Source organism: Chiloscyllium plagiosum, chromosome 6 (genome assembly GCF_004010195.1).
Source record: "Chiloscyllium plagiosum isolate BGI_BamShark_2017 chromosome 6, ASM401019v2, whole genome shotgun sequence".
In the NCBI taxonomy this organism is placed as follows: Eukaryota; Metazoa; Chordata; class Chondrichthyes; order Orectolobiformes; family Hemiscylliidae; genus Chiloscyllium; species Chiloscyllium plagiosum.
Genome location: NC_057715.1, coordinates 34,255,277 through 34,280,986, shown reverse-complemented (window position 1 = coordinate 34,280,986; position 25,710 = coordinate 34,255,277). Strand labels below are relative to the sequence as shown.

The window sequence follows — 25,710 nt, the reverse complement described above, 5'->3', positions numbered from 1 at the left end:
GAGCCTTCAAGAAATCATTGAAGTGCATCTTGAATATAGTACATAACGCTGCAACATCACATCGGTACTGGAGCATGTAAATGTTGAAAGTTTTAAATTGGGTGCTGATCAGGCTGACTACTTATGTCTTGGAAGGACTTTCCCTTCCTGAATGTTGTTAAAGTTGCATCCACACAGAATACTTAATGAGTTGGCATGGCAGGTGAAGGGGGAATGAATTATGGGTGGAAGGAGGCTCTAGGAGTGTGAGGGACCTTGAAGGATGGACAGAGAATACAAGATTCCACAGATTGGAAATATGGGTCATGGGGAGTGTGTGAGGGTGAGAAGAAGATTGGAGGTGTGAGGAATGAAGTCTGGATTAATATTTTATATTTCACTCATTTTGGAGAGGTAATGTATTGCTTTGGATCTGGTCCTGGAACACATTGATGGGGGGAAGATATCCTTTTGAATTGTGAAAGTATGTGTATAAAAAAAACAGATGAACTGCAGATGCTGGAAATCAGAAACAAAAGCATAAAGGGCTGGAAAATCTCATCAGATCAGGCAGGATTGTGGAGAGAAATCAGAGTTAATATTTCAGGTTCAGTGATCATTCTGCGGAACCCCACCTTTAGTTCTTTGTAAAATGTGCATACACTCATTGGGACTTGCAAAGTTGATGAAAAATTGTTCCATAAAATGCGGAAGTTAAAAAAAAAGTGATAGCTAGTTTGGAGGTAGTGTTCTTATTAAACCATGACAGGATTTGTGCTATATGATTGATTTTCCAACCTATCATTTTCACAGTGGGGTGCCTATTGATGGACAGTTCCACCTACTTATTCTATGGAAACTGTTTGTGAAATAAGGTGTTAACCACTTAAGTGAAATGTTTGTTTACATAAATTATTGAGCACTTAAGAGCACTGTCTGGTTACAGAAGAGAATTTTTAAGTAATTTCATTATATTGGGGGTTTATTTTGTGTGTGTTTTTTTTAAAAGTGATGTAGTCAAGACACTTATTATCTCTCCTGATGCCTCCTGAGTAATGACCATGTCATTATATTCAGTGACTTGGTAGACAGAAGGGCAAAGGGTGATGGGTGGTTGATGTGAGACATGGGCAGTGGGTTGGTAGAATGACTGTTTAGGGCCATGTGGATGGTTAGAGCATGTGGGATATGAGAGACCATTCTTGGTAGGCATAGGGTGTCACAGGAGGTAGGATGGGCCATGGGGTAGGCAGATGGATATTGAGTGGCAGAGTATGTATGAGGAGCAATGGGGCTGCTGGAAAGGACATGGGTTGCTTTGGGGCTAAAGGAGTCTGTGGCAGGTGGATAAATGGAAATATGGTGTCACAAAGGTAAATAGGGATCTTGAGGAAAGGTACGGGGGCATAGGTTAACATGGATAGTGTGGGTAGGAGAGCAAGAGGAATGCTTTTTGTTTTAACCTTTATTTTTAATCTTTGAACACAGTGCCAGAGTAACCAAACAGGGTTTTGGTCTAGTTCACCTCAAGAATCTGGAAGCCTCATAGGGCCTTCCTGGGTCACTAGGCCAGACTCTCAATCCATGTCAGTCATTTCAAACCAAAAATCTACAGTACAGGAGCCCATCTTTTTAAAAGGTCAGGTTTATAAAACAAAGATATTGACTGAATCTGTGCCCTTGAATTTACAATGATAATTAGTTTTAAGTGGAGGCAATTAGGTTGTTAAGAGCTGACCAATGTGCTTCAGTGAGTTCTTGGCCTATTACTGTTGTGTCCTGGCTCACTGGATATCGATGGCCTAGCAGCCTCTGGATCTAAAAGTCTGTCACTTGAAGCTGACTCTTCAGAGAATCCAACAGCAATCATGTAGGTAATTTTCTTTTGTTTCTTGTGGGGTGGATGTTGGGGGTAAAAGAGCGTCACAAGAAGATTGAAGACATGAGGAGATGCATAGCTTTTTGAAGAAATTTATTGTATCTAACTGAGCCTCTAATTGTCCCAGATAGAGGTAAACAAAGCCATCTCCACAACTCAGCAGGCAGACCACTGTGATTTCTCGTTGTAGAATCAACTACTTTATTTTCCTGACAGGAAGGCAGGTAATTTGGGAAGTGGTGAGTTGCAGCCCTTGTTGATAATTAATTAACCACTTAACAGCCTTGATTGTTGTTGAGTCAACAATGTCTCCAATGGACATTTCTTGCCCGGTACTTAGTTGTGGAGGTAGTGAAAAGGAGGCAAGTATCTCTTCAGGCCAAGTCATCCAATTAGTTCCCCTTCATGCCAATTCTGTCATTATGTCACAAGAGTGAGGAAAACCGTAACTACTGTAGGAAGTTTTGGTGCCCACATTTAATAAAGGATATATTTACTAGATTAGACCTTGTAAGAGGATTATTCAATGAAATAAAGACGAATAAATTGGGTTTAAATTCTCTGGAGTTTAGAGAATGAGAGGTGTTCTTGTTTGAAATGGGCTCACCAAGGTAGCCCCTGAGACATTGTTTACATAATCGGTACTTCAACAATACTGAGTCACAACCTCCGGATAAAAGGACAATCAATTAGGACTGAATAAATAAAAGTTTCTTCACTCAAATTCTTGTGAATCTCTTAAATTCTCTACCCAGAGTGTTGTGAACGTAGTATAATTGAAAGCTGAAATAGATCGTTTTTTTTTGTGTGTGTCAGGGAATCAAGGGATTTTGGCAGAAAATTGGTGGGAAGCCATGATCAGCCATAAACATATTGAACAGAATTGATTGCTTGTGTGGCCTAACTGCTCCAATTTCTCTTTGGACTAAAAGTGAGCACTATTGATTTCTTTTAGCTATGAGATTTTTTCAAGTAAGTTGTGGTGACATCAGTTGCATTAACTGTGTTGCAGTTCATCACAGCACTGAAAGTTGACCATTCAGGAGGGACATACAATTAAAATTGTTCTAAGTGGAACTACCAAGTAAGAGAAGCAGAACTATCTTGTTCTTTTTTTCAGCAGAATGTATGTCACGCTCAAAGCCCTAGATGGCAATGTCTTGAATTGTGTGAACAGAAAAGGTTTTATTGTATTGCACAGGTAGTGTCAAACCAAACATTTTTCTGGATATGAGTGCAAAGCGTCAGGATGCTATCATAGTGCTTTGATCGTATAATCATTTACAATACCAATTCTCAAAACACACCCTTGCACCAACAATGATTGCTTGGCCATATGCAGCAAAAGCTACATTCTTATAAGAATTGCTATTAGATGGCCTATACAAATCCTCAAATGTTGTGTTAAGGCCATACACAACTCTGATACAGTTCTACCAGCACAGTCCTGCAGTGTCATCTTGACTCAAGTATGGATGTCTTTTTCACAATGCAGAAAGATGACTCCTCCCAGAATCTTAAATGGAAGCTGTAAGTGTAGGAAGAAACAATGTATCTCCACAGCATGAGGAGGACTCCGAGGAAGAGGAGGATATGGATCCACTGAGAACATCCACAGAACAGAGAACAACAATTCAAAGCCTGTGGAAAAGTGTCATGAGATTTGAATATATGGTCAGCCCAAAGAACATGAAGTAAGGATTCTTTATTCACTGACATGAGGTTAGTACTAACAGAAGGGAAATTATGGATAAATGAGGAACAGCTCACACTGACTATGTTATTTGCAACAGGCCACGGAGTTCTTCTGCCTGCTTTCATTTTCCATCAACCATTTCCCACCAATGACCACCTTTCTTTCCATTGAAATGCCATTCAGTTGTTCCAGCTGCACTCCCTCACCATCCCAGCAGGTGGAAGTCCCAGAGAGCTGCTCAATGCCCTCCATCAAAGTTGCCTCCTTCTGTTGAAAGTTCCCTTCCACAATAAAAATTGAAACACCAAATAAAGTATTTATTTCACACTTGCGTATTCGCCTCTCATGCCCTCATAAAGATTCTCACTGACAAAAGACATTATTCCAATTACCTTCATAAGGAAGAAGCACAAAGCTCAACAATAGACTCTTACTCCTGGATGCTATTGATTACAGAGATACAAATTCACAGAGCAGTAAAATATGATCAATACCAGGTTGGCAAAAAAAAACACTTAAAACAAAAGCTAATAAATTCTAGCTTTTATAAGAAAATGTACAGTGCATTACAAAATACCCAAGTGTAATCATAAGTTTATACAAAGCCTCAATCAGTAACTAGGCTACTGTCACACACCGCTGAGGCTAGATTTAATAAGGTTATGGCAGTCTTGTCCCATGTCACCCTTTTTTTCGGGAAAGCCTAGCAGAATAAGAAACATACAAACAGTTAAATAGACAGGTTGTAAATAGACTGAATGGATTTTTCTTTGATTTTTGATTAGCAAATGGTGAATGAAAGAAGCATCAACTTTTGATGGTGCAGAAATCATTAAAGGTTCATGACTACTGCCTTGCAGATATTGCCAGTAGGATTTAGTGTACTGTATTATTTGTACAATCTTAACAAAACACAGTATGTTCATCCTGTTTTTTTTGTACCATGGCCTTTAGCTATGTTTGCTGTTAGTGAAACTGTCATACTGGGTTTTCAAACTTGTTCTGTGTGACAAGGTGCAGGAAGTGTGAGCTGATAATGTTTCAAATGGGCACACTTGATGTCTGAGATCAGAGTGAAAAATGCAAGAAATTGTGCCCCTCGCCAATGAACTAAGAAGGTCAAGGGTAAAATTGTAAATTAGCACTGCAATTTAAGGAAAAAGAACAGAAATGCATTTATCAGTACATAACACAACCACTATTTACTTTTCCAGGCAATTGAGTACTTCTGAAATGTAGTGATGTGGAAATAAAACAGCCAATATGTGCACAGCAAAATTCCACGAATAGCAAAATGATAATGACCAGGATAGCATTTTTCCAAATATCCCATGCTGCACCTGGAAAATTGGTATTATTCGCAGTCCCATCCTGCAAACCATCTGCAAAGGTACTAAAATCTCCACAGGTTAGTAATCAAATGGAGTTACTATTTACAATGCTAGCATTCAGATGGACATTCCAGCTCAGACAGCTCCCGGTCAATCTGATTGGCTCTGCTGGGACCATAGAGTTGCTGGCCGTTGTGGCTAAAACTGGGGTTGGAAGCATTTCCTGGTTTCTGAATCCAGGAGTGCAAGATCAGGCAGTTGCAGGGGTGAAGGCAGAGAGCAGTGGTGAGACATGAGAGGAGGCAGTCGGCAGGGATCCTGTGGAAAGAGCAAGAATGAGGGGAACACTTATATGGGGCACAATCTCATCATTTGGCAGAGAAAATATGTGGGCTGCTCTAGGTTTCACCCACAATAAGTAAAATTGCAGAAAGGTCAGTATTTGAAAAGCGGGAAGTGAGAAAGTCACCTGGTAAAAACACAAGCACCACCCCAGCGCCCTATCTGCCAACCTACTTGCAAGAGACGATAAAATGCTATTCCAGACAAACTGTCATTGTGATGTTGACTGAAGGTTGGGACACCAGGGTGCCACTCTTCTTTGAAATAGTGGCCAATATTTTACATTCACTGAAGCAGGATTAATACCTCATCTGAAAGATGGCATCACTGGCAGTGCAGTGTTCCTTCAGTCCTGCACTGGAATATAAACTTTTTTTTGCCTCCAGGCTTGGGCTGGCACTTATACCTGAAAGTTTGTTATCGAAAGCAAGACAACTAACATCTAAGCCAATGCTGAGATTCTAATTATCAAATCACGTAGTGAAAGAGAAATAAGAGGAGGGAAAAATTGTAAAAATAGAAAGATTACAAAAGGACAGAATTTGTTTATTTATTTCTCTTTTTATAATCTCCAGCAATAAGTAAAACCTGACTGGGCAATAATTTTTAGTGTCAGTGAGATTGTTAAACAGCAACGAATGCTAATTCCTGATGAAGGGCTTATGCCCGAAGCGTTCACTCTCCTGTTTCTCGGATGCTGCCTAACCTGCTGTGCTTTTCCAGCGCCATACTTTTTGATCTCCAGCATCTGTAGTCCTCACTTTCTCTTAATAGTTAATACTCGTCAACTCGTTCGGAGTGTATTTGAACTGGAATGAACCAGATTTAATTAAATGATTTGAATTCACATTCACACACAGACTTGACAACCTTATGTTATTCAACGCAATCCAATGATAAGGTTGATAGAGAAATGTTGTTTGCAGCAGCATTTTGACAGCAACCTTTGGACATTTGCATTTAAGTGCACATCTGAAGTTGTTGTAATGCTGGCATATAAATGTGAGCAACACTAGCTATGCTGTTATCTGGTCAGAAAATAGATTTAGATTAGATTCCCTACAGTCTGGAAACAGGCCCTTTGGCCCAACAAGTCCACACCAACCCTCTCAAGAATAACCCACCCAGACCCATCTCCCCCTGACTAATGCACCTCACACTATGGACAACTTAGCATGGCCAATTCACCTAACCTGCATGTCTTTTGGATTGTGGGAGGAAACCCATGCAGACACGGGGAGAATGTGCAAACAGTCGCCCAAGCCAGGAATCAAACCTGGGTCCCTAGTGTTATGAGGCAGAAGTGCTAATCATTGAGCCACATGACACCACCTGCAAAGTAGTATGCTTTAGTTCAGTTGGCAAAACAGCTGGTGAGCAATGCCAATAACAAAGATTCAACTCCTGCACTGGCTGAGAGTACCATGGAGGATTCTTGTTATCAATCTCTCCCTTCACCTGATATGTAGTGACCCTTAGGTTAGACCACCACTAGCTGATGATCCAGTAGGAGTATGATGACTTCACTTATCAAATTACTTTGGATGTTTGTTCAATTGTAGATGCTGGTGACTGATTTAGACATGCTGGAAAGGTTCAAATGAATGTCAGAAGATGTCTGTTATACTGAATAGAATTTGGATTGATTAGACTCAATTCATTAAAACAATATTGAAACAAAATTAACAGATGATTTGAAATTAGATGGGTTTGCAAGAACATAGAATATAGAACATAGAAATTTACAGCACAGTACAGGCCCTTCAGCTCTTGATGTTGCGCTGACCTGTGGATCCAATTTGAAGCCCATCTAACCTACACTATTGCATTCTCATCCATATGCCTATCCAATGACCATTTAAATGCCCTTAAAGTTGGCAAGTCTACTACTGTTGCAGGCAGTGTGTTTTACACCTATACTACTCTCTGAGTAACGAAACTACTCTGACATCTGTCCTATATCTATCAACCCTCAATAGCTATGTCCCTCATGCGAGCCATCACCATCCAAGGAAAAGGTTTCTCACTGTCCCACTGTCACTATCTAACCCTCTGATTACATTATATATCTCAATTACATCATCTCTCAACTTTCTTCTCTCTAACGAAAACAGCCTCAAGCCCTCTGCTTTTCCTCATATGACGTTCCTTCCATACCAGGCAACATTTCCTCTGAACACTTTCCAAAGCTTCCACATCCTTCCAATAATGTAGTGACCAGAACTGCAAACAATACTCCAAATGTGGCCGCAACAGAGGTTTGTACAGCTGCAGCATGATCCAATCTCTCTACCAATAAATGCTAACACACTGTATGCCTTCTTAACAACCCTATCAACCTGGGTGGTAACTTTCAAGATCCATGTACCTGGACACTGAGATCTCTTTGCTCATCTACACGACCAAAAATCTTACCATTAGCTCAATACTCTGCATTCCTGTTACTCCTTCCAAAGTCAATCACCTCACACTTTTCCTCATTAAACTCCATTTGCCACCGCTCAGCCCAGCTTTGCAGCTTATCAATGTCCCTCTGTAACCTACAACATCCTTTGTCACTATCCACAACTCGACCAACCTTAGTGCCATCCACAAATTTACTAACCCATCCCTCTATGCCCTCATCCAGGTGATTATAAAAATAACAAACAACAGTGGACCCAAAACAGATCCTTGCGGTAGCCCACTGGTAACTGAACTCCAGGCTGAATATTTTCCATCAACCACCACCCTTTGTCTTCTTTCAGCCAGCCAATTTCTGATTCAAACTGCTAAATCACCCTCAATCCCAACCCTCCATATTTTGTGCAATAGCCTACCATGGCTATTATCAAACGCCTTACTGAAATCCATATACACCATATCAACTGCTTTACCATCATCCACATGTTTGGTCACCATCTAAAAGAACTCAATAAGATTTATGAGGCATGACATACCCTTCATAAAACTATGTTGACTATCCCTAATCAACTTATTACTTTCTAGATGATTATAAATCCTCTCACTTATAACCCTTTCCAACACTTTACCCACAACCGAAATAAGGCTCACAAGTCTATAAATTTCAGGGTGGTATCTACTCCCCTTCTTTAACAAGTGAACACCAGTTGCTATCCTCCAGTCTTCTGGCACTATTCCTGTGGACAGTGATGACATAAAGATCAAAGCCAAAGGCTTGGCAATTTCCTTCCTGGCTTCCCAGATAATCCTAGGAGAAATCCCATCCAGACCAGGAGACTTATCTATTTTTACACTTTTCAGAATTGCTAAACCCTCCTCCTTATGCACCTCAATCCCATCTAATCTAGTAGCGTATATCTCAGTATTCTCCTCAACTACATTATCTTTTTTCTAGTGTGAATACTGACAAAAAGTATTCATTTAGCACTTCCCCTATCTCCTCTGATTCCACGCACAACTTCTCACTACTATCCTTGATTGGTCCTAATCTTATTCCGGTCATTCTTTTATTCCTGATATACCTTTAGAAAACCCTAAGGGTTTTTCTTGATCCTATCTGCCAATGGCTTCTCATGTCCCCTCCTAGCTCTTCTTAGCTCTCTCTTTATGTCTTTCCTGGCTAACTTTCAAGCATCCCAACTGAGCCATCATATCTCATCCTAACATAAGCATGTTTCTTTCTCTTGACAAGAGATTCAACTTTCTTAGTAAACCACGGCTCCCGTGCTTGACAACTTCCTCCCTGCCTGACTGGTACATACTTATCAAGAACACATAGTAGTTGGTCCCTGAATAAGCTCCATATTTTAACTGTGCCCATCCCCTGTAGTTTCCTTCCCTACCTATGCATCCTAAATCTTGCCTAATCACATCATAATTGCCTTTCCCCCAGCTATAACTTTTGCCTGTGGTATATACCTATCCCTTTCAATCGCTAAAGTAAACATAACTCCCGAATTGAGTTCACTATCACCAAAGTGCTCACCTACCTCCAAATGTAACACCTGGCTGGGTCCATTACCCAGTACCAAATCTAATGTGGCTTCACCCTTTGTTGGCCTGTCTACATACTGTGTCAGGAAACCCTCCTGCACACATTGGACAAAAACTGACCTATCTAAAGTACTTGAACTATAGTATTCCCCGTCAATATTTGGAAAGTCCCCCATAACAACTATCCTGTCACTCTCACTCCCATCGAGAATCATCTTTGCTATCTTAGTGTCTACATCTCTGGAACTATTTGGAGGCCAATAGAAAACTCCCAACAGGGTAACCTCTCCTTTCTTGTTTCTAATCTCAGCCCATACTACCTTAGTAGGTAAGTCCTCAAATGTCCTTTCTGCAACCTTAACACTGTCCTTGACTAATAGTGCCACACCCCACCCCTTTTACCATTTTCTCTGTTCTTACTGAAACATCTAAATCCTGGAGCCTTCAATAACCATTCCTGTCCCTGCTCTACCCATGTCTCTGAAAAGACCAAAACATTGAAATCCCAGGTCCCAACCCGTGCTGCAAGTTCACCCACCTTATTCCGGATGCTCCTGCCATTGAAGTAAACACACTTCAAACTAACTCCTTGCTGGCCGTGCCTTCTTGCGATCTTGAAATCTTAGATCTGACTTCACTACCCTCAACCTCTCATATACTCGAACTACAATTTTGGTTCCCATTCCCCCGCCGAATTAGTTTAAACCTACCCAAACAGCATTGGCAAATTCCTCCCCCCCCCAAGGATATTGGTACCAATGTGGTTCAGATGTAGACTGTCCTGTTTGTGGAGGTCCCACCAACCTCATAAAGTGCCCCAATTATCCAGGAGTCCAAAACACTCCCTCCTGCACCATCCCTGTAGCCACCTGTTCAACTCCTCTTTCTCCCTATTCCTGGCCTCTCTAGCACGCGCATGGGCAATAAACCAGAGATAAAACTCTGTTTGTTCTAGGTCTAAGCTTCCACCTGAATTTCTGCCTTAAATCTCCATCTCTCTTCCTACCTATATCACTGACGCCTATGTGGACCATGACTTGGGGCTGCTCCCCCTCCCCCTCAAGGATCCCGAAAACACGATTAGAGACATCATGAGCCCTGGCACCTGGGAGGCAACACACTAAACAGTGAGTCATTCCCGATCTCACAGAGCCTCCTATCTGTCCCCCTAACTATGGAGTCCCCAATGAGTAATGCTCTGCTCCTCTTCTCCCTTCCCTTCTGAGCAACAGGGACAGACTCTGTGCCAGGCACTTGTGCCCCATTGCTTACCTGTGGTAGGTTGTCTCCCGTAGCCCCCACCCCAACAATGTCCAAATCAGTATACTTGTTGTTGAGGGGAAATTACCACAGGGAATCCCTGCACTGTCTGCCGGTTCCCTTTCTGTCCCCTGACAGTAACCCATCTACCTTCTTCTTTTACCTCCCTGTAACTCTTCTGAATAACCTCCTAAACCTCCTGAATGATCCAAAGTTCATCCAGCTCCAGCTCCAGTTCCCTAATGTGGTTTTCAAGGAGCTGGAGTTGGGTGAATTTCCCACAGATGCAGTCAGCAGGGACACTACTGGTGACCCTTACCTGCCACACTTTGCAGGAGGAACATTCAACTGCCCTAACTTCCACTCCCACTGTTCTAAATTCCCAATGAAACTACTGAAAAACCTTTTTTTAAAAAAGTAAAGAAACTAGTCGCCTTACCAATCCGGAGCACAGGACCTTTTATTTTGGTTAGAGGAGGAAGACGGATGGGAGACACTATCCGAATAGTGTTTTGGTAAAGCAACCACCCAAAGATAAAGCATCCTGCTCCTCGATGCTGCCTGAACTGCTGTGCTTTTCCAGCACCACTCTAATCTAAACTCTGATTTCCAGCACCTGCAGTCCTCACTTACCCAGAAGTCCCCTGTCTGCTCCTGGTGACATTCATATTAAAACCTGTAAATCAAGGTTAGATGGCAGGGAGTTTGTTTTTTTATTCATTCAAGGGATATGGATATTGCTGGCTTGGCCATTAATTATTGCCAGTTCCTGATTGGCATTACGTTAAGCTCCAGTTTGAAATGCTACAGCATTGGGTTGGAGAGACTGAGCTGTTCGGATAGGATTTTGACCCACCAACAATGAAGGAACAGTGACCAAGTTTCAAATCAGGAGAGTTTTTTCCTTCAAAGGAAACTTGTAGGTAGTGATGCCGTCATGCATCTGCTGTCCTTATCCTTCTAGATGGTCGATGTAGTGGATTTGGAAGGCGTTGGCCGAAGACCTTTAGTGAATTACTGCAGTGATCTCATAAATAGTACACATTAATGCTATTGAGCATCACTGATGAATAGATGGTGGAAAGTGTGCCAGTCAAGTGGGCTGCTTTCTCCTGGATTCTCAAGTTTCTTGAGTGCTGTTGGAGCTGTGCTCATCCAAGCAAGTAGGGGTTATTCCATCACACTCCAGATCTATCCTTTTATGGACATTTCCCTAGATGAATGCAGCTTCACCAATACTCAAGACGTTTGATATTACCTAAGATAAAGCAACCTGTTTGATAGCTACCTTATCCAGAAATATTCACTCCCTCAACCAATAATGCTCACTAGCAGCAATGTGTACAATCTACATGATGCACTGCAGACATTCACCAAGGCTGTTTCGACAGCACCTCCTAAACCCATAACAACAATGAAGATAGGCAAAGGGAGCAGATGCATAGGAATAGACAATTTGCATGGTTCCCTCTAAGCTATTCACCATTCTAAATTGGAAACATATCACAGTTCCTTCAGTGTTATTAAGTAAAAATCATGAAATTCCCACAGTAATGGTAATGTGAGGATATTTGCACCAAGTGGACAACAAGGGTTTAAGTCGGCAGTTCCCCATTACCTTATCAGAGCAATGAGGTATTGGCATTAAATGCCTGCTCAGCCAGCGATATCCATATCCCATGAATGATTAAAAAAATGTAGAATCATTTCAGTTGTTCATGATTTAGAATCAGTTTTCTTCTCTTTTATAATGGATATGGTCATGTTATTAGTTAACAGTTGTGTCCAGAATTCTTCTAAAATACATTATCATTAGCATGAGTTTGTTGCCTCACAAAATTTATTTAAATCAGGTGTATCACTCTTGAAATATTCTTCAAAGCCCTTTGGTGCACTTGAATGTCTAATGCAGCTACAAAACTGTAAAACCATTATACAACAAAAACAATTCAAAGCAATGGTGGCCATGAAGTATTACAAAAACTATGTTTTCAGCATGAATCAAAGAAACAAAGGGATTAAGCACATGAAAAACTGTGCTTATTTTCAACTGAAGTTGAAGAAGAGGGGTAAGCATTTTTTCTTGTGTTGTTATGTTTCCCTCATGGCTGCAAACTGTGTTGGAACTGCCAATAGTCACAACTTCTTAAATGATTCATTAATGTTGCATGATCATTTTAATGCAGAAATACATAACAGCAGCTTGCACTTGCAACTAACTTTTGAAAACTCCCCCAGGCCAGTGTGCATAAAGAGAAACAAACAACAAACTGGAATTAGAAGTCTCCAATGATATGAACAAAGCTACAGGCTTGAGGAGCAAACAGAGAATTTTGGAGAAAATTGGTAGGTCTGGCAGCATCTGTGGAGAGAGACTATCACAGTCATTAGAAGATTTTGAAGACGAGAGATTAGAAAACTATAGGTTTTGGCAAAGCAGAGATCTTAAAGTAGGAGTTAAAAAGGGGGTTCAAAATGCAACACAAAGGGATCTGGGTGTTCTTGCGCATGAAACACAAAACAATTGGCATGTAGGTGCAGCAAGAATTTGAGAAGGCAAATTGAATTTTTGCTTTTATTTTAAAAGAGTTGAAAAAGATAGGAAGATTTGTTCCAACTGTTCAGGTTGTTGGTGAGACTGCACCTGGAGTGCTGAGTACAATTTTGGTTCCCATATTTAAGAAAGGATATACTGGCATTGAAGCCAGTTCAAAAGGGATTCACTGGGCTAATTCCCAGTGTGAAGCAGTTAATTTGTCAGGAACAATGGAACAGGGTGGGCATTTATTGATAAACATTTAGAAAAATGAGTGGTATTCTTATTGAAACATGAAAGATTCTGAGGGGGCCAAGTTAAATGCAGAAATCACAAACTAGGGGACATAGTCACAAAATAAAGGTACACTCATTTAAAACTGAAACACGATGGTGTTTCTTCTTCCAGAGGACAGTGAATGTCTGGAATTCTTCACCACAGAGAGTTATGGAGGCAAGATCACTGAAGCTTTTAAAGAGGAGGCACTTTTGAGATATCGAAGGATGGGTGTTGAGCTGGAAAGAAAGAGTAGTTGAGATCTAGGGCATATTAGCCTCAATCACTTTGAATGGTGGGGCAGGCTTCTGGGGCTGAATGGCCTACTCCTGCTCCTAATTCTTATGTCTTATGACTTTTGAAAATAAGTGAGCTATGAGAAGGAAGGCTACTAATGTTGGACCAAAGGAAATAGACCAAAGTCAGAAGATCAGTGAAAGTCAATGATTGGTTTTACCTATGTAGAAGAATGGTGCAGACATGGATGGATTTAAAGCTAAGACAAAATGAGGGTAATATCCCAGCCACCCAAAATTCACATGTCGAAGTAAGTTCCATCGAACAAAAAATTGGCATAATATGGGGTGGATGGCAATAGGGCTGGTGGGTGCATAAATTCATGCCTCATTTTGAACCAGTGTTGTAGCTGTGTAAGTGGGGAAGAACAAGAGCTTAAGCACAGACTCTGGAGGGTTTCTGAGGTGATACATATCGGAATAAAAACAGGAGGCTTTGGCAGAGAGGACATGGAAAAACAAGACCTTGGGCAAACAATGGTAGCCAGATTGAGTGGACATTAGGAAGGGAGGCATTGAAAGAAATGGAGTGACTAACTAGCTCAAATATTAAGTAGGCAATGACAGACAATACAATATGCCCCTATTGTTTGTGACCGAATGTATTAAGATTCATTTCTGTGTTGATGAATAGCTTGTACTATTTTAAATCTGCCTCATTGTCCCATGCTAAATTTTTATGGCAGAACAATTCATGTTCCTGAATCTACTAATACAAGGTTGTCAAAAGATTCAGCTGTGGGGACAGGCTTGAGGCCAAGGTGTCCCATTGAAGTAGCGGAGTGCTAATCCTTGACAATTGAACTATGTAAAAATAGTATTGCTCACTGAAATTCTCGACCTGAATCATTATTGATGTCCCTCAACCAGAAAAATGATTTGGCTATTTTAATCTAACCTCTGCTCGGAAACTAATTGGATGATATTGACTGCTTGTTTCACACCCCACCCAATGTGACTAATGTAAGTTAAAATAGTGCAAAGTTTAGAATCAGCAGCTTATACCTGACTTTTTTTCACTGGATGAGTCTGGATATAATCCTTCCATGCTTCCCATCCCAAACAGCGTAAAATCAGAATTTTTATTCAGAAACTTAATGTATTAAAAATATTGCAAAAATAATTGTTCTGATCACTTGTGTATTTCAGTCATTACTAATGAATTTTCTGCCTTTTTTTTGCACAGAGATGCTGTAGTTTGACAGAGTGAATTCTGTAATCCCCAAGGTACATTGCATTCAGTGTTCGACATCCATATAGAGATTAACTAGTAATGCTGGGCGATGGCAGACTATGTCTCCCAATTCTATTTCTATAGATCCCTGACGCCACCCTCTCCTATAGTTGTCCAGTGAATCCGCTCAGAAGAATTTTCTTATGGGTACCCCATGTGTAATCAAAATCTTGGAATGTGTTAAGTCGTGTTCTGGACTCCCCTGTGTCCTATTAAAATATCAGTGGGGTGGCCCTCCACTTGGCTGTCTACCAGGACCAATGCCACACTGTCCCATCTGGAACTGCCCACCCACTGAGGAGAGGCATGGCATCGTCACACTTTGGGGAGTGTAGCCACCTGGGAGTACAAGGAGTTAGACAAAGGGATTTCCTCCATTACATTTGACTGTGTGATCTTCCCCAGCACATTATCTGCTGCTTGTCTCTCCGTTCTGTCCAGCATCATGGACCAGGATCTTGAGCCTGGCTCCTGTGGTGGTGCTGACTGCCTGGACATCTTGCAGTACCCTGTGAAGTGACCTGTGCACCCACAATTGTAACATTGGCCTTGCCACAGCAGCTGATGTTGATCCCTATCTCTTACTGTGGGATGGGTGTATGGAAGTGGAGAGGAATGGATCCCTTGTTTCAGTCGCTCCCTTCATTCCACCACATGGGATTAGAGTTGGGGCTTTACTGGGTGCATTTGTCCATTTCCTGACTTGAGGTGCTCAGATTAATGAGAGTCTTTCTCCCAAACCCATGCCATCCTCCTTTTCACCCAGTGTTCTCTGCGTGGGTGTTATCCGTGGCCAACAAAATTTTCATAGCCTTTCCCCTCTGCCTCAGTGCTATGGGATACAAGTATTCGTGTCCAATTGGCCTTGCTGTGCAGTGTCTTTGCAGTCTGACTAGATTACCGAACACTCCTGCGAACAGTGTCCACAGGCACCTGGCAAATGCAGTCAGGTGCTCTCCCTTTCACTGCCCACAATTTTTTAATCCATTCATGGGATCTCTCCTATTGTATCCAACAGTGACAAGGATTGCCACTTCCCATCCTCCCACATTCTAAGGATTGGGTGAGGCAGAAAGGATCATGGGCCTCAGGCACATTCACATCAATTTTGCCTCCTCAACATCATCGAGCCCATTGAGAACCCTTGATGTGTGCTGTCAAGATATGTTAGCTTTGGCTTAAATACTGGGATATTTTCTGTTAAGTCCACCAATTGTCCCAGTGTAAACGGGTTGTATAAATAATTGTATTGTAGTTCTGACCATCCTGACAGGTTGTGGTCAGTGAGTTCATGGGGACAGGGTAAGATCCTGGGGGTGCCAAAGGTCTACTTCCTTCAGAAAGGAAAAAGCTATCCCTGATATTCACCGTTCTTGGTGTATTTACAGGCTTGTTCTTCCCTTCCCTCTCATTCTATCTGATAATTGCTGTCCCTATCTCATTCTACTGTCCCAAATGTGCATATCATTCCGTTTGAAGAGAAATTAGGGACTTTAATTTTTCGATTTCACACTGGCATATTGAATGTCTGGCAGTGTGGGTTCTGCTTTCTTTGCCTGCCTGGTGCAGGACTCTGTAGGATTTTACATTTCTCAGTCAGCTCATCCACATCATTTTGGGCTGTGTCCCAATCACTGACCTTGCACTGTGCCTCCTGGTGTGCCCGATTGCACTGAGTCTGAAACTGCCCCAAGTGTACCATTTTCACCTGGTTCCTCTGCTCGCTGCTCTGCTGCTTTGGCTCGAACTTTCTCCAGTTCCTGCTTCACTTCCTCTAGCTCCTTCCTTTGTTTTACCTTTTCACATTCTCTACCTTTCAGCTGCTCCATGCACCATCCCCCACTGTTGCCTCTGCTACATCAATGACTGTATTAGTGCTACCTCGTGCTCCCACGAGGAGGTTGAACAGTTCATCAACTTCACTAACACCTTTCACCTCAACCTCAAATTCACCTGGACCATCTCGGACACCTCCCTCCCCTTCCCGGACCTCTCCACCTCTTATCTAACTATGGACATCTACTACAAACCCACCGACTTCCACAGCTACCTGGATCACACCTCCTCCCACCATGCCTCCTGTAAAAACACCATCCTTTATTCCCAATTCCTCCGCCTCCATCGCATCTGCTCCCAGGAGGACCAATTCCACCATAGAAAATCCCAGACAGCTTCCTTCTTCAAAGACTGCAATTTCCCCTCCAGCACATCTCCTCCACTTCCCGCATCTCTGCCCTTGAACCCCACCCCTCCCTAAGCAACAAGGACAGAACCCCCTGGTCCTCACCTTCCACCCCACTAACCTCCGTATACATTGCATCATCCTCCGCCACTCCTGCCACCTACAAACAGACCCCACCAATAGGGATATATTTCCCTCCCGCCCCCTATCAGCATTTTGGAAAGACCATTCCCTCCGCGAGTCCCTTGTCAGATCCACCTCTCCCCACCAGCCCTCCACCTTCCACTGCCACTGCTGGAAGTGCAAAATCTGTGCACACACCTCCTGCCTCACCTCTGTCCAAGGCCCCAAAGGATCCTTCCACATACAACAGAAATTTGCCTGTACCTGATAAGGTCTCCATTATGTCAGGGAGAAAATAAGCCAAATTGTGGATCATTCAGAGAACATCTCTGGGACACCCACACCAACCAATCCCACCACCCCTTGGCTAAACACTTCAACTCCTCCTCCCACTCCACCAAGGATATGCAGATCCTGGGCCTCCTCCAATGCCAAACCCTAACCACCCAACGCCTGGAGGAAGAACGCTTCATCTTCAGCCTTGGGACCCTGCAACCACACAGGATTAATGTGGATTTCACCAGTTTTCTCATTACCCTTCCACCCACCTTATCCCAGTCCCAAGTCTCCAACTTGGCACTGCCCTCTTGATCTGTCCGTCATCTTGCCCATCTATCTGCTCCAACTTCCTCTCCAACTTATCACCTTCTCCACTACCTTCATCTACCTATTGCATTCTCAGCTACCTTCTCCCCTCATCCTCAACCCCCTTCCATGTATCTCTCAGCCCTGCCCCCCCACACCAGCCCACAATCCTCATTCCATAAGGAAGGGCTTATGCCTGAAACATCAAATTTCCTGCTCCTCGGATGCTGCCTGACTCGCTGTGCTTTTCCAGCACCACAGTCTCGACTCTGATCTCCAGCATCTGCAGTCCTCACTTTCCCGCAGCTGTCTATCACTAGGGTGTTGCTGAGGTTTACAGATTATGTCCCTTCAGTTTTCCATTCTACCTTCCAGAATTTCTGTCTTGTGACTCCTGGATCTGACATTCGCTCACTGCAATGGTCAATCCACCTGGGCCACTTCTTATTGAAGTATCATCTTCACACCTTCTCCCATTCTGAGCACTGTGCCATTTCTCCTGTTATTTCCTTTCAATTTTCTTCTCTCTCTTTGTCACCTGACCCTGTACTAGCCTATGCTAGATTTCCTTTTCTGTGGCTCCCCTAAGAGTGTACTAACTCTGGCTGTTTGTCTTCTTCATGTTACAAGCACTTGGTTTATGGCCTAATCACTAGTCAGAAACTTTCACTATCTTTCAACCACTTGAATCCTAACCATTGCATGGGATAGCTGCCCTCTTACTCCGGCTCGACTGACAATCTGAGAGTTCAAGGTTAGCGGAGTTTGATTTTGGAAGTTATGCTACACTTCAACACTACAACAATCGAAGACCGTAGCAGGTCAGGCAGCATCCAGGGAACAGGAGAATCGACGTTTCGGGCATAAGCCCTTCTTCAGGAATGAGGAAAGTTTGTCCAGCAGGCTAAGATAAGACCTTTTATCTTAGCCTGCTGGACAAACTTTCCTCATTCCTGAAGAAGGGCTTATGCCCGAAACGTCGATTCTCCTGTTCCCTGGATGCTGTCTGACCTGCTGTGCTTTTCCAGCAATACATTTTCAGCTCTGCTCTCCAGCATCTGCAGACCTCACTTTTTTCTCAACAATCGAAGACCATCAACAGTGCCAATGTTGACCGTACTTTGCAGACTTTGAGCACTTTATGTATTAAAACGTGTTGTTCAAGAGCTCTTGTGGGTGAGGCAGACAAAAGGAATGTAGAATTTGGCTTGCAGTTCAACTCAATTTTACTAAGAAAAATTCCTTTTTAAAAACATTTTGTAAACATTTCCCAAATTCCTGTAATATTTGCTATGTAAATCATCTGAGAAAGGATACAACCAACAATGATCCATATATTTGAGTAGCCCATTGCAAACTTCTTCCTCTCCAACGGAAGGTTAGCTCTCGGCTACAAAGGTGGATGTCACAGATCAGGAGGATATTCTCCTGAGTCTTCCTGGGCTGCCATACCATCTCCTGCCACAAGTCTGGCTGTGCGTCTTCACTGAGAAGGTGGCTTCCAAGTATGTGTTTTTATCTGTCGCCTTTGGCCAATGGAGTCATGAGTTGGGGTCAAAGCACTCAGTGGGATCATGCCAGAAATCTGATTGATATTTCTCCAATGCACAACCATCAGGCTGGTTGTAACTAATTCTTTGTGACTTCTTTGCCCTTCGTTTCCATTGTTCTCTGTAGCCAGTAGCTGCTGACTGCCATTTAATTTAGTTTGGCAAATTATCTGTCAGGCATGATTTCTCCAGCTGTAGGTCAATTTAGAATGTCCAATTTTGGGGCTGGTGATCACTTGACCAGAAGATCAACAACATCCTATGATCTCTGCACTTCACCAATTCAGGCTTCTCGCTCATCTCTGATCCTTATCTATTCACCATTGCTGTCCCTGTCTTCAGCTATCTACCTTTTATGCTCTGAAATTCTGATTCTAAATCTTCTACCTCCATGATGTGGAGAAGCTGATATTGGGCTAGAGCGGATAAAGTCAGAAGTCACACAACAGCAGACTATAGTCCAACCAGTTTATTTAAAATCACAAGCTTTTGGAGCACTGCTCATTTATCAGGTGAAGTGGAGAGAGATGCACAAGCACAGAATGTATAAAGTTAAAAATCACACAACACCAGGATATAGTCCAACAGGTTTAATTTGAAGCACACACTAGCTTTCAGAGCATCGCTCCTTCATCAGGTTCATCAATCACCTGATGAAGGAGGGGCACTCTGAAAGCTAGTGTGCTTCCAATTAAATCTGTTGGACTATAACCTGGTGTTGTGTGATTTTTAACTTTTGTATACCCCAGTTCAACACTGGTATCTCCAAATCATAACAGAATGTATAGGCAGAGAGATAATTGCAAGATAGTTCCAGGTAATTAAGAGTGTCAACAGCTTCATGCAAACAGTGTGAGTGAAGTGTCGTCAGTTGAATAATAAGTAAAGTGATGACCTATGAACTGATTAATCAAGACAGAAAGATAATTACAAATAATTAAAGTAAGATGGTGCTAGAGACAAATCCATTGGCTGGAATAACATGAGTAGAGAGTGTATAAGAGTAGCATGAAGAGGGTCTAACAAAAGTAATCAAAATATGTGCAAAGTTATTAAGATAGAGAGATAATCACAAGTGATCAAGGTAATGGTGACAAAACAGTACAGTTGTGAAGATTTTACAAACACAGAACAGTATGATGGGGTTACACGTAGCGTGACATGCACCGAAGATCATGGTTGATGTTGTCCTCATGAGTGCGGAACTTGGCTATCAGTTCCTGCTGGTGATTTTGCCTCCATATGTTTCTTTCCTCTTTGGTCAAACATTTTCTCACATTATCTGTGTGTTGTTTGTTAATGTTCTTGCAAAGTATACTTAAGATTCTATTAAATGCAAGAAGTTGTTGTTGTTTCTCTAAACTTTTGAACCTTATCACAATCTGCTTGTTCAGTCTGCACAGACATATATTGGCATATATATAATTTCCTAGTGAAATGGAGCTATTACAGTTCAGGTTACAGATTGAGATTCATGAGACACAGTAGATGTCAAGATCAGCTGATCAAAGCATAAGCAAGACACTTGAGAGCTTAAATAGGATGGAGATTATAAAAATTGTACACATTAGAAATGTTTCAAAACCTGTGTTATTGTATTTTACCATATAGAGTAATTGTATTTTACCATACAGGTGCTTCTGACAGCCTCTCAGAGGTTTAGCTGATTGAAATATCCAGTCGCTGCCAGAATATTACATCAAGGAAACAGTTACAGCTTTTCTGATCGGTTTGTCTGTATTGATCGAATTTTGCTGTGCTAATTGAAAAAGTGGTGTTTCTTAATCCCTCAGATGAAAGCCATCTAGTACAATCTGACTTAAGTTATCAAAACTTTAATGACACAGAAAATTGAAAATAAGAATAACTGAAATCCCTGTTTCCACCAAGAATCTACATTCTACCATTTACCCTGGTGTAGGAGCAAGATACAATGAATGTGCCAAATCTAAAGAACAGAAAATGGAATACTCACCAAGTCTGGCAACATCTGTAGAGTTAGAAGCAGACTTAATATTTCAGGTTGTGACACTAAGCTAAGTGTTTGCACCCTCTTTTAAAATAGTCTTCCTCTACTTTACAGTTCTTATTTAATACACCTGCCAGGTTTTCAATCTTCATAATTTGATATTTCATCTATGAGTTGTTTCTTTATTGACTGACTATTCTTTTACTTTGTATCTGTTAATACCAGTTGGCTTTTTCTTTCATGTTACCTGCAGAGGTTTTATTTTGGTCATATTTTCTCTTGAACTTTGCTGTACCAGTTTCGATATTCCTAATGTTTTTGTTGAGTACTAATCACACTTATTCCACTTTGGTGATCATTCCGAGTCATATTTGTACAGCAGCCCTTGGTCTGTTCTTAGCCTAGTGAGAGGTTATCCATGGTATTCTGTTCATTCTGAACCAAAATAAAAATCACTGCTTTGTTTCAGATAACTTGAAGTGCATGCCTCAATCTTTTAAATTATTCCTTTTGGTATCCCTAAAGTACTCACACATTACATTTGGAAATACATAATCTAGACCTTCTGGGTAATATTCACAGTTTTATAAAGCTTGCCTCAAACTCCGCATTAATGTAATCATGGACTTTTTGCTATGGCCTGGCATCATCATTGCTCCACTTGTACAACATTAAGTAGACTTTTGCACATTTTAATCCCAAATTCTAAATTGTGCCCTGTATAATGAAGGGTCTCCCTCAGCTCCCTCATCTACTGCAAAATGAGGTCCTCGCTGCCAGATTGCAGATCCTTCACTTTCCTATTCATTCACATGCTTGGTAACAATCCTCCTATAATTGGATATTTTAAAGTACGCAGATGTGTAAAGAAAGCTCAGAGGTAGCTACATGCAAAAACAATGTCAAAATTATTTTGAATGACTTTGCACACTTCAGACTGAAGATCCTGCATGACTAAAATATGTGACAAATAGTTGTTCTAATGTCTTTTTGATTTCATAAGTGCTGCTATGAAATAAAAGCCATATGTTGAGAGAGGCTATTAGAGTGATTGATCACTTCCCTTACTTTTTTGCATCTGATACATCACAAAACTAATCAGAAGATACTTCTGGAATCTGCCAATCTTTTATGTACAAATGTACAAACCAAGGCTGCTGAAGTCAAAGAGCAGCAGATATATTAAATTCCATTTGACTACACAGCTGCAACAGCAAATTAAGCTCAAGTTTGATCACATAGTTGGCATCCCAAATGTCTTGGGAGCAATAGACTGAATGCACGTTGTGCTACATATCCCTGCTGTCACTAAAGCTGTTTATTAGAATCATAAATAGTTTCACTCCTTCAATTTGCAGGTGGTTTGTGATGTAAAGCATCAACTCATGAATGTCATTGTTAAGCTCTCTGGGCTTTGCTGGGATTTGCATGTGCTGGATTGTACATGCATACCGATTTTTTTTTTGATAATAACACAATCAGTGGGAGTGGAGCGAAGGGTAAATTATTGATAGATTAAATATTCTAAGATATTGCTGTACATTTATCAACAGGAAGCAGGAGTAGTGGCCTTAAGAACTGATTTTTAAAAATATAATTCACAATTGATTTGTTTATCTACAGGCTTGTTTCTGTTTTTTTTGTCACAGATGTATATTCACAATAACTGAAAGGAGCCAAGCGGTGTGCAACCTGCATGGGAATTTCTGGAATGTCATATGGATGTGAAACCCAAAGGAAACATTGGCTTCAATTTTCCATTCTAGTAAGCGGTGAAAAATTCAACTTAAATTTGTTGTTTAAGCTGAGGACCCTGACCCTTAAGCTGAGTCTCATGCATGCTCATATGCTATACCTAACACAAGGTAAACTTCCATTTGCTAGTTTTAACCTGCATGGATTGCTGCATGATTTCTTATGATGTTGGAATCAGATTCACACAGACCTGGGCTATTTGCCCTACACTTGCCCTGGTTTTTCCATAGATCTAGTCGTGGAGTCATATAGTACAGAAAAGACCCTTTGTTCCACCAGGTCTGCATCGAACTGTCTACTCTAATCCAACTTTTTTGCATTTGGCCCAGAGCCTTGAATGTTGTGATGTTTTAAATGCTCATCCATGTAGTTGTGAGGTTTCCCACCTAGTCACACTTGCAAAGAATGCAGCACCAAAAAACATTGAGCACATGTGCAGAAAGTCTGACTTGAAAGGCTAAGCCAGACTCCAGAAGGGTCTGAGGTAGGATAACTGGACCTGTAATATTAACTCTGCTTTCTCGCCACTGATGCTGCCAGACCTGCTGAGTTTCTCCAAAAATTTCTGTTTTTGTTTCAGATTTCCAGCATCTATAGTTTTTGTTTATCTCAGAACAGAACACAGGTGACAAACAAGACAAAAAAAACACAATGCTGGCAGTATGCAAAGTGTTAAGAATTTACAGAAATGCAATGACAAAATGCACAGTCAGAAATAAAGTTTTTGCATTACATTGCCACATTGTGCAACACTAAGTTGAAAATGGATTGCAATCCAACTACAGAACTTATGCTCAGAAGATAACTATAAATGACCTTGATGTTTCCTCAAATAAGGTTTGGTTTTAGCCATAACTTCTATCGACAAAAAAATCTTCCACCATTGTTTTGTTATTTCCCTGTCAACTTCCAGAATATTGTTTGGAACTGACTTGGGATTAAATATTTGCCTGTCAGTGAGTGGATGAATTGTATGATGACAAAAAGACACTGCGCTTTAAGGTTTTTCAATACAATGAAGGGTGTATTTAAATTTTTAAATGGTCTAGAGTAATCGGTGTTGTTTATTGATAACTCAAAATATTCTTTTATCTTTTACAACAGCGTGGGAACTGCTGCAATGAGTTTCGATTGAAGAGCCTCCATGTATGCCATCTTGGACTGTGTGCTTTTATTTCCTGCACTGACCTTGGATATGACACTTCATCAAATACCTACTGGAAGTTCAAGTGCAGTCCATCCCCCTTATCCACAAGGTACTTCCTCAAGGAACTCCAATAGATTGCGTAAACAAGATTTCCTTTTCATAAAACCATGTTGATTCTGCTTGATTTCTTTTATCTAAATGCTCTGCTATAACTTCTTTAATATTAGTTTCCATTTTTTTCGATCTGATAGATCTGAATTTAACTGACATGTATTTCCCACTTCTGTCTCCCTCGCTATTTGAATAAAATGACTAAATTGGTTATCTTCCAATTGAGTGGAACCTTCACTGACTCCAGGGAATTTTCGAAAATTGAAACTATTGCACCTAAAAGCTCACTAACATCTTCTTTTAAAACCCTAGGACGAAGTCTATTAGGATCCTGACACTTGCCAACCCACAGATCCAAACGTTTGCTGAGTACCACTACTCTGGTGATCCTGATTTTTCTGTATTTTCTCTTTTTTCCATTTTCCAATATCTAATTACTTCATGCTATTACTTGCATCCTTTATGGTGAAGACCTGTTCAATTCATCTCTCACCTCTTTATTTTCCATTATCAGTTCTCCAGATTCTTTTTCCATGGAACAAATGCTCACTTTGTAACTCTTTCTTTTTAATTATTTATAGAAATTCTTCCAGTTTTAATATTACTGGCTTTCTTTCTTTTGTATTATATGCTTTCCCTCTTTATTAATTTTTAGTAATCCTTTCTCTTTTTAAAAAATTCTTTCCAGTATTCTGTTCTCTTTCACAATTATAAATATTTTCTTTAAGTTTGATATTAAGTATGGATTAAGGTTTATCCTTCAGAATCTTTTTTTTACACTATTTAGACATTTAGGTCTTAGGAGTACTTGGAGGAGTTTGTAGGTTTCAAGGCTTTAGGGGAAATGGTTCAATAATGGTAATGTCACTGGCCTATTACCCCAGAATCCCAAGGCCAATGTTCTGGGGACATGTGTTGAAATGTGTCCCACCAGAACAGATGGTGAAATATTGAATTCAATAAAAAAACCTAGAACACAAAGCTGACCCAATGATGACCATGTAACCATTCTTGATTGTTGCAAGCACCCATTGATTCACCGACATCTTTTAGGGAAGAAAGTGTGTCATTGTTTCCTGGTTTGGGATTAGCAATGAAGGCTGATAATGCTGACATCTCATGAATGAATAAAACGAAAAACTAAATGGAATTCAGAGCACAGAGCTGAAAATGACTAACTTAACAATAGCCCAAGAATCTGTGCAGATCAGACATGGATCTCTCAATTTTAAGGAATTTTTGTCCCAGTGCTTATTTTATACCTGAAAAACTGACACACTGATACTGAATTTGCCACTCCATTAAGAGGAAAAAACAAAAGGTAGTAGTTACAGAATTTATGGGTATAGCTTTATCCTGAACTTTGGGGTTACAGGGTGTATGATCTGTCAGAAACCCAACACATTTCTACTCACTTCCACACTGTAGAGTTTTAGAAGTCATGTGGAGAACCCTGGATGGTAGGTCTGTGGATTAAATATATTAAAGGACAATTGAAAGCA

At 41.0% G+C, this 25,710-nt stretch overlaps 1 long non-coding RNA gene across 2 annotated transcripts; it reads left to right on the top strand.

Annotated features, from left to right (window-relative positions):
- Window positions 1-1,714: 1,714 nt before the first annotated feature.
- On the top strand, window positions 1,715-24,402 carry LOC122551124. 2 transcript variants are annotated; one of them, XR_006312018.1, is made up of 4 exons: window positions 1,715-1,849; window positions 3,354-3,552; window positions 22,845-22,960; window positions 24,055-24,402. It is a non-coding gene; the product is annotated as an uncharacterized LOC122551124 (long non-coding RNA). The 2 variants fall into 2 exon arrangements; XR_006312017.1 differs by lacking the exon at window positions 3,354-3,552 and having other exon boundaries at window positions 1,718-1,849.
- Window positions 24,403-25,710: the final 1,308 nt, after the last annotated feature.